Source organism: Equus quagga, chromosome 12 (assembly GCF_021613505.1).
Source record: "Equus quagga isolate Etosha38 chromosome 12, UCLA_HA_Equagga_1.0, whole genome shotgun sequence".
NCBI classification, from domain to species: domain Eukaryota; kingdom Metazoa; phylum Chordata; class Mammalia; order Perissodactyla; family Equidae; genus Equus; species Equus quagga.
In genome coordinates, this window is record NC_060278.1 from 57,474,705 (window position 1) to 57,488,718 (window position 14,014).

Sequence of the window (14,014 nt, forward strand, 5' to 3'; positions counted from 1 at the left end):
CACAGACCATCACATGAATTCAATTGTATCCCCAAAACTTAATCATGGGAATCTAGATACACATGTACCTGGCCCTTTTAGGCCCAATTACTGGTCTCTTGATTCCCCAGAACAGCCAGAATGCATTGGCCAGAATGTTTGAGAAGAAAGAATATGATGGAGAAGGATGTGATTGTCCTGAGACAACAGGAGGGGCAGTTTACATTTAATACTGTGTGCCCTGCTACTCTTAGTGACAACTGTCAGGCACACTGCAACGAGATTTTGACTTTGAGATACATGTGGAAGAACCCACAGAACACCTCTCACGATGCAAGCTTTTTATTCAATGGTTTACAGGTTTTTTTAAAAAAATTTTCTCATTTCTTTTTTCATGTCTTTTCATAAAAAATATATATATATAATAAGGGTCAGTTTCAATTTACTACTGTACCCCAGTGTAATTTTCAGTAATGCTGCCTTTTACTGCAAAAAATGTCACAAGTTTGTATGCTAAGTTCTGTGGTCTTCTTGGGTATAGTTGCCTAATATTTGAACTGAAAAAGGGAAAGAAGGAAAGAGGAAAAATATGTGCCATATTTTGAATATCTTTTTCATTTCATCCTCACAGTTATTGAGTGAAGCCAAGTTTTTCTCCCTCTCCAACAGACTGGACTCAGAAAGATAACTTTCCCAAAGTTACGCAAAATAGGCTTCAAACCCAAACCTTTCTGGATCTGAAGCCATCAAAGCACAGGATTTTACTAGGTGAAGCATAGTTAGACTAAATCAGCACGTCAAATGGTAGCAAAAATTGAGACATGAATTCCCTAAATTCCTAAAATCTAACCAGCACTCTAAATTTCTTAACCATTTTTAAACAGAACACCCAGCGGCTCACCTTCTCCCCAGGAGCTTCTTTAATCAGTCAATAAAAGTATCCACAGCACACCTGTTGCAGGCACAAACCATTAAGACTCCAATTAATTCCCAAAGAATAGTGCCACCTGTCACTGTCCCAAGGCAGCATTTCTCGTCAAGTGATATGAGTCTGGTACTAACAGCCTGTTACCTCCTGGGAGGGTCGCACCTTGCTCTGCCTTCTAACAGGGGGTATAAGAAGCATCAGCATGACTTTTCTTCCAGCTTTCGTGCCTGTGTTCCTGCTTATCCACCCATCTGGAAGACCCTTCCTCTCCCTCCTGCCTGTCTTTCAAGGTCCAGCTCAGGTCCTGCCTCCTTCATAAAAACTCCTTCCACTGGCTTTGGCCCACAATAATGTCTTTTCTTTATGTTTCCATGGCACTTTTAGCCAGTTTCTGGCTGTTTAATATTTAACTTCTCTTTGGGTTTTTTTTAACGTATAACTTAAGCACTCCCAACTGTAAATATCTTAAGGGCAGGAACTGTGATTTCTGCTCTGTGTGTGTGTGTGTGTGTATCCTCTCTGTAATACCCCACATAATTTGGAGGCCATTGGTATTCAATAAGTATTTACTCATTGATTAATACAGTGATGGGATGACTACCAGGTAAAGGAGGGAAGAATGATAAATGGCATACTATTGTTATTCTAGAAGTCTTCAGACTCTGGATTTTACTATTTTCAGGATGGGTCCATCTATAAAACTTTACTGTTTCCATAAGATTTTTTTTTAAGATTTTATTTTTCCTTTTTCTCCCCAAAGTCCCCCGGTACACAGTTGTGTATTTTTAGTTGTGGGTCCTTCTAGTTGTGGCATGTGGGACGCTGCCTCAGCATGGCCTGATGAGTGGTGCCATGTCCACGCCCAGGACTCAAACTGGCGAAACCATGGGCCGCAGAAGCGGAGCATGTGAACTTAACCACTTGGCCATAGGGCCAGCCCCCTGCATAAGATTTTGATAGAAGACATTTGGCTCAATATATAAAATTATTCTTGAAAGAATTAAAAAAGCTAAAAGAGGAAATGAAAAAATATATCTAACATTAGTATTAACTGAATAAGAATTTTTCTGTGAAAAAGTTTAAATGGCTTATGAGTGCTTAATGAATTATTTTATTACTCTAATAATTTGAGGCAGGAGAGGAGCTTCCCTCAGCAAATAATAGATTTTCCTCCAGAGGGATCAGATTAGCTAACCTTATCTGAATAAGCTTCTGTACCTCCCAGACTCCTCTGCTGCTTCTATCCCCCAAATTTTACCAAACCTACTCACTATTTCATTCATTCATCTATTCAACAATATATCCAAGTGCTTATTTTCCTAGCTTCTAGGTGTTTAAAGACCACAGTGACTTGGACGCATAGACTTGATATTTGTTTTTAGAGAACAGTTAAATTTAGTTTGAAAAATATGTTTTCTGCCTTTCCATAAAGCAATGAATGAATGGTAAACCTCTCACAAAAGTGGATGATCTCGGAGCTGACCCTCAGTCACACCTACGGCTCCCAGCCTGATGGCTTGTTTTGCAGCAGATGTGGCAGAGGCAGCGTGGAGCTGTGACAAGCATCTTCTGTGTTAAGTGGTGGGGATTCCCCCTGCTGTTCCTTTTGGCTGATGGGCTCCTCTCAGGGTGTTGTTAATGAAATTTAGTCTCCTGTCACTTGGTCTTCTGAACTTGCAGCAGCTTCTTCCTCACGGTTTCTCATGGATAATGATGAGTTGATGGATAGAGTAGCTAAACTCTGATGCTTAAGACGTCAGTAATTTGACACATTCCTGAACAGAACTTTGACCAATATGACCAACGGCAGCTTTTGCCTTAACACAGATAGTGCTTTGTCCTTTAGCACAGAGAAGCCTTCCCTTCTCTTGCTAACTAGTGTACCAAAGATGACTATCTTTTCGGCATTCACTGTGTAACATCTTCTCCTCCCTTTGTGGTTACAGTTAAGCCTTTATTCCCTCCACAGCACAACATGAAGGGTACGGTAATCACCATCTCTCACCATGCATTTACACTGGTAGGTCCATCAATTAACACATTTCCAGCACACCTGTTTCCTACAGTGCTTGGTATCTACATTCAAAACCCTTGTCCATTGGACAGCTTCTACGTAACTGGTCCATGGAGTTTTATGTTCACAAATTGACAGGATGAATACAATCTCTTATCTCATCACCAGGCAAGTTAACCATGCAAAAACAGTATATCAGGCTCCTGGTATATTCCTATCAGTGTTTCTTTAAAAAACTAACCCTAAAAAGCAGTATTTCCATTAGTGCCTGAATTGACAATTTCCAGACTGAAACTGACCAATTTTAATGCTTTTTTTCCTCCTAAGTGATTTGTTTGCTGTTAGAGTCTTAATAATTACCAAATATTTTTGTGGAAACTTTTGACACATTAGTATTTTTTAAAAACCAGCTATGGTATTAAGTAGCCTAGAAAGAGAATATGAAATAGTGTTTAAGGCACAGGCTAACTTTGGAAATTGATTTAAATAATTTGTGAGTCCATAAAAGTGTTATCATTGATCTCATTTAAGCTGCCTTGGACCTTACCTTACCATGATCCTATGTTATTGTCTCACATTTCTACCAAGCCTTTGCCTGGAGACCAATTCACAGATATGTTTGCTTCATTATCATCATATTAAAATCTCAGGCTATACAACAGAATTTATGTGGATTAGCATGGATTCAACCTCCTCTCTAAGCCTCTAAGAAGATGGTGAAAAATAGAAATAGGTGGAAAGACTTCTTCATTGGAATATGACACATCCTCAAAAATAGAGGCTTCTTTTTCTTTTTTAATCCTGCCACATCAATCAGTATAACATTCTAAGTGATGTCAGCATCATGGTGGAGTGAGTTCTCCCCGTAATCTCTCCCCTCCACCATACAATGAAAAACTCCAACAGAGGACATCCAAACACGACACAAAAGATGTCTGAGAGACCCATGCAACCATACGGCAGAGGGCAGAGAGGCTGGAGCCCCCTCAGAGGAGGTGGAACAGAGTAAGAGAAAACTTTGCTCCTTCCCCAAATGACTGTGATCCAGAACCACGTGCAGACTCCGAGAGGGAAGGAAGGGGGAAGGGGAGGTTCATTTGTGGGAACATCAAAGATCCCCGAGGGTCCTTGCTGCCAAGAGGGAAGCCCTCTACCGGGGTGAAAGCTAGCGCAGGAGGTGACCTCATCAAGCCAACACCCCAGAAGAGCAGAGAGAGCAGAGGGAGAAAACCCCAAGAGCACACAAAAGAAAACGCGCCTCCTCCCCACCCGCCCAGCACTGGCTCCAGTACTTGGGATCTTAGTGGAATGCAGAGGGCTCCAAATACATGCCTCTTGACTCCCACTCATTGGCAATAGCCATAACTGAGACCAAATAATGCCATTATGTGCAAAAACAGAGCTACACCCTCTAGCAGTATCAAAAGTTATATTAAATCTCCATACCAGAGAGAAAATGACAAGTACCCAGAAATCATTACTGAGGACACAGAAATATGTAATGTAAATGACAGAGAATTCAAAATAGCTATCATCAAAAAACTCAATGAGTTAAAAAAAATGTAGAGAAACAATTCAGTGAGTTCAGGAGCTACTTCACAAAAGAGATTGAAACTATAAAGAAGAATCAATTGGAAATATTGGAGATGAAAGACACAATGGAAGAGATAAAACAAAATATGGATTTCCTGAATGCTTGAGTGGACATCATAGAGGAGAAAATCAGCAAAATCAAAGATAGACATGTTGAAATGCTCCAGATAAATAAGAAGAGAGAACTAAGACTAAAAAGAAGTGAAGAAAGTCTCTGAGAAGTATCTGACTCAATTGGGAAATGCAGCATGAGAATTATAGGTATTCAAGAGGGAGAAGAGAAGGAAAATGGAGCAGAAAGCTTGTTCAAAGAAATAATAGCAGAGAACTTCCCAAACCTAGGGAAGGAGATGGAAATCTATGGAAGAGGCTATCTGATCTCCTAAGTGTATCAATGTAAAAAAAACATACTGGAAGGCATATAGTAGTGAAACTGGCAATAGTAAATGACAAAGAAAAAATACTAAGGGCAGCAAGGCAGAGGAAAACAACCTACAAAGGAACTCCTATTAGGCTTTCAGCAGATTTCTCTACGAAAACCTTACAGGCTAGGAGAGACTGGAATGACATATTCAAATCTTTGAAGGGCAAAAACTTTCAGCCAAGAATACTCTATCCAGCAAAAATATCCTTCACATGTTATGGAGAAATAAAAACTTTCCCAGATAAACAAAAGCTAAGGGAGTTTGTAGCCACAAGACTCCACCCCTCCCGACACACACACACACACACACACACACACAAGAAATCCTCAAGGAGGCCCTCGTACCTGAAAAAAAAGAGGGAGAAGGGGGTTACAAAGCATGGAGTAAGGAGGTAAATAGGTAGACAAAGTCATAAAATTGTAGCTATACATCAGAACAGGTTAGCAAATACTCAAGTATAGCATTAAAGATGAAGGGAAAGAAAATACCAAAAAACAAAGATAATCTTTTCACTTTAACCACAAACTCACAACACAAGATGGAATAAGATGTGAGAAAAACAACCTAGGAGGGGAAAGGGACTGAATCAGTTTAGTCTAAGGAAATAAGAGGCCATGAGAAAATGGAGTATCTTATCTACGAGATTTTGAATACAAACCTCATGGTAAGCACTAAACAAAAAAGCAGAACAGAGACATAAATAATAAATAAGGAGAAAACAAAGAAACACAATGTATAAAACTGCATAGCTCAATTGGTAGACCAAAATACACAGGATGAGAAACAAAGGAAATGCACGACAACTGGAAAATGAGCAATAAAATGGCAGCATTAATCCCTCATCTATTGATAAGGAACCTTAACGTAAATGGGTTGAATTCTCCAATAAAAATACACAGAGTGGTGAGATGGTTTAAAGAACAAGATCCAACAATATGCTGCCTCCAGGAAACACATCTCCGCTCCAATGACAAACACAGGCTCAGAGTGAAGGTATGGAAGACAATACTCCAAGCTAATGGCAAACAAAAGAAAGCAGGTGTAACAATACTTATATCAGACAAAGTAGACTTCAAGATAAGACAGGTAAAGAGAGACAAAGAGGGGCAGTATATAATGATCAAAGGGACACTCCATCAAGAAGAAATAACACTTATAAATAGCTATTCACCTAACACAGGAGCATCAAAGTACATAAAGCAACTATTAACAAACCTAAAAGAAGATAATAATAACACAATAATAGTAGGGGACCTCAACACTCCACTTACATCAATGGATAGGTCATCCAGACAGAAAATCAACAAGCAAACAGCAGAATTAAATGAAAAGCTAGACCAGTTGGACTTAATAGACATATATAGAACACTCCATCCAAAAACAGCAGAATACACATTCTTCTGGAGTGCACATGGAATATTCTTAAGGATAGACCATACGTTGGGGAACAAGGTAAGCCTCAATAAATTTAAGAAGATTGAAATAATAACAAGCATCTTTTCCAATCACAATGCTATGAAGCTAGAAATTAATTACAAGAAACAAGCTGAGAAAGGGACAAACAGGTAGAAACTAAACAACACACTATTGAACAGCCAATGGGTCATTGGAGAAATTGAAGGAGAAATAAAAAATTGTATGCAGACAAATGAAAATGAAAACATACCACACCAACTCATATGGGATGCAGCAAAAACCATATTAAGAGGGAAATTCATTGCAATATAGGGTCACCTTAACAAAAAAGAAAAATCCCAAATATGCAATCTCAAACTACACCTAACTGAATTAGAAAAAGAATAAATAAAGCCCAAAGTCAGCAGAAGGAGAGAAATAATAAAAATCAGAGCAGAAGTAAATTCTATTGAAACAAAAAAGGCAGTAGAAAGGATCAATGAAACAAAGAGCTGGTTCTTTTAGAAGATAAACAAAATTGACAAACCCCTAGCCAGACTTACAAAGAAAGAAAGAAAGAAAGCTCAGATAAATAAAATTAGAAATGAAAGAAGAGAAATAACAACAGATACCACAGAAATACCATGGATCATAAGAGAATACTATAAAAAGCTATATGCCAACAAAATGGACAATCTAGAGGAAATGGATAAATTCTTAGACTCTTACAACCTCCCAAAGCTAAATCAATAAGGAATGGGTAATCTGAATAGACCAATCACAAATAAAGAGATTGAAACAGTAATCAAAAGCATCCCCAAAATTAAAAGCCCAGAACCAGATGGCTTCCCTGGAGAATTCAATCAAACTTTCAGAGAGGATTTAATACCTATCCTTCTCAAGCTATTCCAAAAAATTAGGGAAGATGGAACACTTCCTAACACATTCTATGAGGCCAACATCACTCTGATACCAAAGCCTGACAAGGACAATACAAAAAAGGAAAACTACAGGCCAATATCACTGATGAACGTAGATACAAAAATCCTCAACAAAATATTGGCAATCAAATACAGCAATATATCAAAAAAAATCATATATTATGATCAAGTGGGATTTATATCAGGGACACAGGGACTGTTCAACATCCGTAAATCAATCAATGTGATACACAACATTAACAAAATGAGGAATAAAAACCACATGATCATTTCCATAGATGCAGAGAAAGCATTTGATAAGATCCAACAGCCATTTATGATAAAAACTCTTAACAAAATGGGGATAGAAGGAAATTACCTCAACATAATAAAGGCCATATATGACAAATCCACAGCCAACATCATACTCAATGGGGAAAAACTGAATGCTATGCCTCTGAGAACAGGAATAAGACAAGGACGCCCACTGTCACCATTCTTTTTCAACATAGTATTGGAGGTTTTGGCCAGAGCAATTAGTCAAGAGAAAAGAATAAAAGGAATCCAAATGGGGAGTGAAGAAGTGAACCTCTCACTGTTTCAAGGCAACATGATCTTATATATAGAAAACCCTAAAGAATCCATTGGAAAACTATTAGAAATAATTAACAACTACAGTAAAGTTGCAGGGTAGAAAATCAACTTACAAAAATCAGTTGCATTTCTATACTCTAATAACGAACTTATGGAAAGAGAATTCAAGAATACAATTCCATTTACAATTGCAACAAAAAGAATAAAATATCTACAAATAAATTTAACCAAGGAGGTGAAGGACTTATACAATGAAAACTATAAGACATTATTGAAGGAAATAGATGATGACATAAAGAGATAGAAAGAGATTCCGTGCATATGGGTTGGAAGAGTAAATATAGTTAAAATGTCCATACTACATAAAGCAATCTACAGATTCAATGCAATCCCAATCAGAATCCCAGTGACATTCTTCACAGAAATAGAGCAAAGAATCTTAGAATTCATATGGGGCAACCAAAGAACTTGAATTGCTAATGCAATCCTGAGGAAAAAGAACAAAGCTGGAGGCATCACAGTGCCTGACTTCAAAGTGTACTACAAAGCCATAGTAATCAAAACAGCATGGTACTGGTACAAAAACAGGCACACAGATCAATGGAACAGAACTGAAAGCCCAGAAATAAAACCGCACGGCTATGGACAGCTAATCTTTGACAAAGGTGCCAAGAGCATACAATGGAGAAAAGACAGTCTTTTCAATAAATTATGTTGGGAAAACTGGACAGCCACATGCAAAATAATGAAAGTAGACCATTATCTCATGCCCATACACAAAAATAAACTCAGAATGGATCAAAGACTTGAAGATAAGTCCTGAAGCCATAAAACTTCTGCAAGATAATATAGGTAGTACACTCTTTGACATCGAACTTAAAAGGATCTTTTCAAATACCATGTTTTCTCAGACAAGGGAAAAAAAGAAAAAATAAACAACTGGGACTTCATCAGACTAAAGAGCTTCAGCAAGGCAAAAGAAACTAGGATCAAGACTAAAAGACAACTCACCAATTCAGAGAAAATATTCGCAAATCATATATCCAACAAGGGATTGATCTCCATAATATATAAGGAACTCACACAACTGAATAAAAAAACAAACAGCCTGATTATGAGATGGGCAAAGGAAATGAACAGACATTTTTCCAAAGCTATACAGATGGCCAATAAACACATGAAAATACATTCAATGTCACTAATCACTGGGGAAATGTAAATCAAAACTTCACTAAGATACCACCTTACACCTGGTAAAAAGGCTATAATCACTAAGACTAAAAATAACAGGGGCCGGCCTGGTGGTGCAGCGGATAAGTTTGCACGTTCCACTTCACTGGCCCAGGGTTCGTGGTTTTGGATCCTGGGTGCAGACGTCTGCACCGCTTGTCAGACCATGCTGTGGCAGGCATCTCACATATAAAATAGAGGAAGATGGCCATGGATGTTAGCTCAGGGCCTGTCTTCCTCAGCACAAGGAGGAGGATTGGTGGCAGGTGTTAGCTCAGGGCTAATCCCCCCCCCCCCCCCACCCCCGCAAGAAAGAGAGAAAAACAAAAAAACAAATGTTGGAGAGGATGTGGAGAATAGAGAACCCGCATACACTGCTGGTGGGAATGCAAACTGGTGTAGCCACTATGGAAAACAGTATGGAGATTCCTCATAAAACTAAAAATAGAAATACCATATGGCCCAGCTATCCCACTACTGGGTATCTACCCAAACAACATGGAATCAACAATCCAAAGTAACATATGTACCCCTACGTTCATTGCAGCACTATTCATAATAGCCAAGACATGGAAACAATCCAAGTGCCCATTGACTGATGGTTAGATAAAGAACATGTGGTATATATATATAATGGAATACTACTCATCCATAAAAAAAGACAAAATCATCCCATTTGCAACAACATGGATGGACCTGAAGGGCATTATGCTAAACGAAATAAGCCAGACTGAGAAAGACAAACACCATATGATTTCACTCATAAGTGGAATATAAACAAACACATGGACAAAGAAAGTGGTTACCAGGGGAATGGGGCTGGGGGTGGGCACAGGGGGTGAGGGGAGCACTTGGGTGGTGACAGACAAGAAATAATGTACAACTGAAATTTCACAATAATGTAAACTATTATGAACTCAATAAAAAATAAATCAGTGTAACATTCTGCAAAATAATAAATACTCAGCCAATGCCAGCAGCTACAAGCATATCCATTTAGTTTACTTTTTAGGTATGAGGGTGTGAAAGAAGAGTCATTAAAAGACACTCACTAAATTCACATATTGGCAACCTGGATCCCTCAGTCATGTACCCAGAGGCAAAAAAAAGCCCAAGAAGCAAAGCCACTCCCCTTGCCACCCTGTAGTGCTTCAGTTCCCAAGGCACACAGCCCACTTGTCTAAAACTATTCCATTTCAACAATATGCCTCCTGTCTCAAAGTTCAGATGTCGTCTTAGCTGTGCTCCCCACCAAAATTACAGAGCAAGAGGGGATCCCAGTTGCACGATAAAGGAAAAGAGGCGTAAGCAGTAGGCAGAGTCATGTAGAGCTGGTGCCTTGAGAAGAGAAGTCACCCTTGTTGAGAAAGCTAGAGAGGAAATACCCTGAATTGATTCTCCTTCCTTCCTTAGATCTCTTGTTGCAGCTTTCCTTGGGTTGGGTCCAACAGAAAGCCAGATGGTACAAGAGCTGAGCTGATGGAGCCTGTCTGAGTCTCCAGCACAGATAGCAGACAGCAGATCACAGCTATCTGGAGGGGCAAATAGAGGATATTCAGCTGATTGTCTGCTTTGTATTTGTAAACATATTAAACAACCTCTTATCCTTTTGAAGTAGACAAGTTATAAATGGTAAGTTCTAAACTAAAGTGTACTAAAGTAGAAGCAATAGAAGCAACACATAAAGTTACTTATTTAACGTCATCCTCTTTTTCACCTAGCACAAAGGTAGGCCTCAAAGGAAAAAAATTAAAAGGAAAAAAATCTTCCGTTGACATGCTTATTCATACTGTTCTTCAAGCCCTCAAACTGGTTAGTCCGGGACTTGCCCTTCCTATTTCTGTATCCCCATGTCTCACACAATTTGAATCACCCAAAGAATGTCAAACAGCATGCTACCCTCCACTCTAGCCTGTTTTTCCTCACCTCTGGGCCTTCTTGGGTAACAATTAACTGATACTGAATTATACTGTATCGCCAGAGTCAGGCTGCCACTAACTCTGAGGGCCCATATCTTTTCAGTGGAAATGATACTCTCTGTAATGTTCTTATGCATGTGGCTGAAAGAATGAGACTTCTTTATAGCTCAAGAAAGGGGATTTTTCTAAATTTAAAGAAAAGAATGAGACTCCTCCTCACACTGTCCCTCAGACTGTCATTTAAACATGGAAAAAAGAATAAAAATTGTATCTCCACTCCCTCCCTCCACACCACAGCAATGATTGCAAAGAGGAAACGTGGCGCACACACGCACGCACACGCACAACTAGGAAAATATATGCCAGCACACAAAAGAAGAAATCTTCCCGGAAACGGAAAAGAGAACTGACTGGGCAGTCCAGAGAAAGCTGAAATCCAAGCATCTAAGTCTAAAAGATGTAAATCTATTCCTACGACAGATTGTAGAAAGACAGGAATGAGAGGCAATGGGTACCTCTGAAAACGGGGTTGTGGGTGAGGCTGAAAAGAAGAGGACTATTTGAAAGTCGTTTATAAATGCAATTTTAACCCTGATCTTCCCCACCCCATGCAACGAAGCAAACATGCCTTCTCAAACAGAAGACGCATTTACTCTCTGGAGCAGTTGAACCACTGGGGCTCCAAGACTCAAGGACGCCAGGCAGAGCTGATGTGCTGGGAGGAGAGTAGCAGAAGGAGAGACTTGGACTCAAAAGGAGGAGTTTTTAAAAATTGGCATAGTGAATGCTGCAAACTCCAGCTCCCTTTCCCAAGAACACTAGCAGCCAGAGTATATAACTTCCAAGCAGAAAAAAAGGAAATTTCTTCTCTAGGAAAGCTGACTAGCTCAAGAGAAAAAACCATAGTTACTGACTCTTTTGAGCTTCACAAAATGGCCTGATGGTAAAGTCCACCAGTGGACCAGCTCCCTCTGAGCACATAGAGCTGCTTATCAGCTTCTGGTGTATCACTCTTAAAATAATAATAATCATTGGGTAGCAAAAGGTCACTGACACTTGCAGAAAGTCTCTAACATAAAAGGCAGGGACAGTATAAACAAAAGAAAGGAAGAAAGACGAAAGAAGGGGAAAAACTAAGAAAAAAACAACCCTGCAATTATTATACTCAGACAAGTTATGGAGTCTCTGAAATAAAAACTAGATACTATTAAAAAAAAAAAAAGGAGGAACATTCAGAGAATAAGAAAGAACTCGTGGAAGTAAACAATAGGAAAAATAAAGTAAAAAAGTAATCAGCAGAAGGATTGGAAGGAAAAGTTGAGAAAATATCCCTAATTAGCATACGAAGTCGGAAACAGAAAGAGAAAGAAAATGACAAGAAAACTAGACTATCAAGCCAGGAGGTCCAACATCTGAGAGTACAAAGAAATGGTAAGGAGATAGCATCAAAGAAATAGTAAGAGAAAATTTCCTAGAACTGAAAGGATGTAAGGTTCAAAACTTAAAGGTCTCATTGCTAGTTGTTGAATGCAGAGAGACTCAGGTCACTTTATCGTGAGTATTCTGAACACCAGGGTAAACATAAAAATCCTAAAAGTTTTCAGGGATCAAAAAACAAACAAAGAGACAAGTCACATAAAAAAGACAGGATCTTCCCACCAGCGTCCGTGGAAGTTGGAAGATAGTGGAAAAATGCCTTCAAAATTCTGAGGAAATGATTCCTAATCTAAAATTCTATACTCAACCAAACTATCAGCCAAGTATGAGGAGAGAATAAAGACATTTTCAGAAGATCAAGGTCTTAAAAGTTTACCTCCCATACACCCTTTTTCAGAAAACTACTAGAGAATGTGCTCCCCTGCCCCTGAAATGAAGAAGTAAACCAAGAAAGAGGAAGATATGGGATCCAGGAAACAAGGACTACAACACAGGGGAAAAGTGAAAGCAATGCCCAGAATGATGGTGAACAGAAATACTAAGATAACAATAGTCAGCAGCCATAGAACAGCCAGATTAGAGCAGAGCAGAGGCCTCGGAAAGGGATGTCTCTAAGAATAATATGAGACTGATTAAATAGCTAATATGTGTGACCATGTTCAGAGGAGAATTCATTTTAAGACTGGAATGAGGAGATAATTGGTACAAAAACCAAGGAAGTAAAAATATGAGACAACTATTTACATCAGGAGAAATAGAAAGTTCATGAAAGAGAATATAGTAAACGATGTGACTCAGCTGTGAATGATAGTTACATTGTCATTATACTGCATGTTGATTTATCTATAAATGGTAAGATAACTACACAGAGAAGGGGGAATGAGGGGAAGCTGTGGTAGGGACAGAGCATGGAGGAGTGCTGTGCAAGATAGGAAAGTCCTCATCTGTTAGAGCAGGTAGTGTGGACCTGAAACAAATAGCCAGTTATTTCTCCAGCAAAAATGGGTTTATTTGGGATCAGCAAAAAATTGCAATTCAGGGTCTGCAAACTTACTGAGCCACTGCAAGTCCCTAACAACAAGGGAGGAGAAATTCTTTCTATAGAGGAAAAGAGGAAATTGTAAACAAAGAGTCTGTTAGGGGAGACTGGGAATTCAAAGTATAGTTTTCATTGGCTGAACTGTGACCTTTCTCATTGGCTGAGCTTCTTGCCAGTCAAGAAGACAAAGTTTTTCTCCTTCCTTTTGAGCTCTGCAATCATGGTAGGATGTGAGAGCTCCCCCTTTTGGCCTCCACACTCCAATATAATGAAGTTTCTGTTTATCAATTTCCACGGAAGTCGGTGGTCAATGATGCAGGCTGGGCGAGCCGAGGAGTCAAAAGAAAGATTTCTTGGACTCTCAAGGTCTGGTAGTAGTGCTCTTTTATTCAGAGAATAGCATGGGGACAGGACCCATGGGCAGTGAAGGGCTACAAGCATGGGGACCGGACCCAAGGGCAGTAAAGAGCTGCAGGCATGGGGACAGGACCCATAGGCAGTGAAGGGCTGGAGGCATGGGGTCAGGACCCATGGGCAGTGA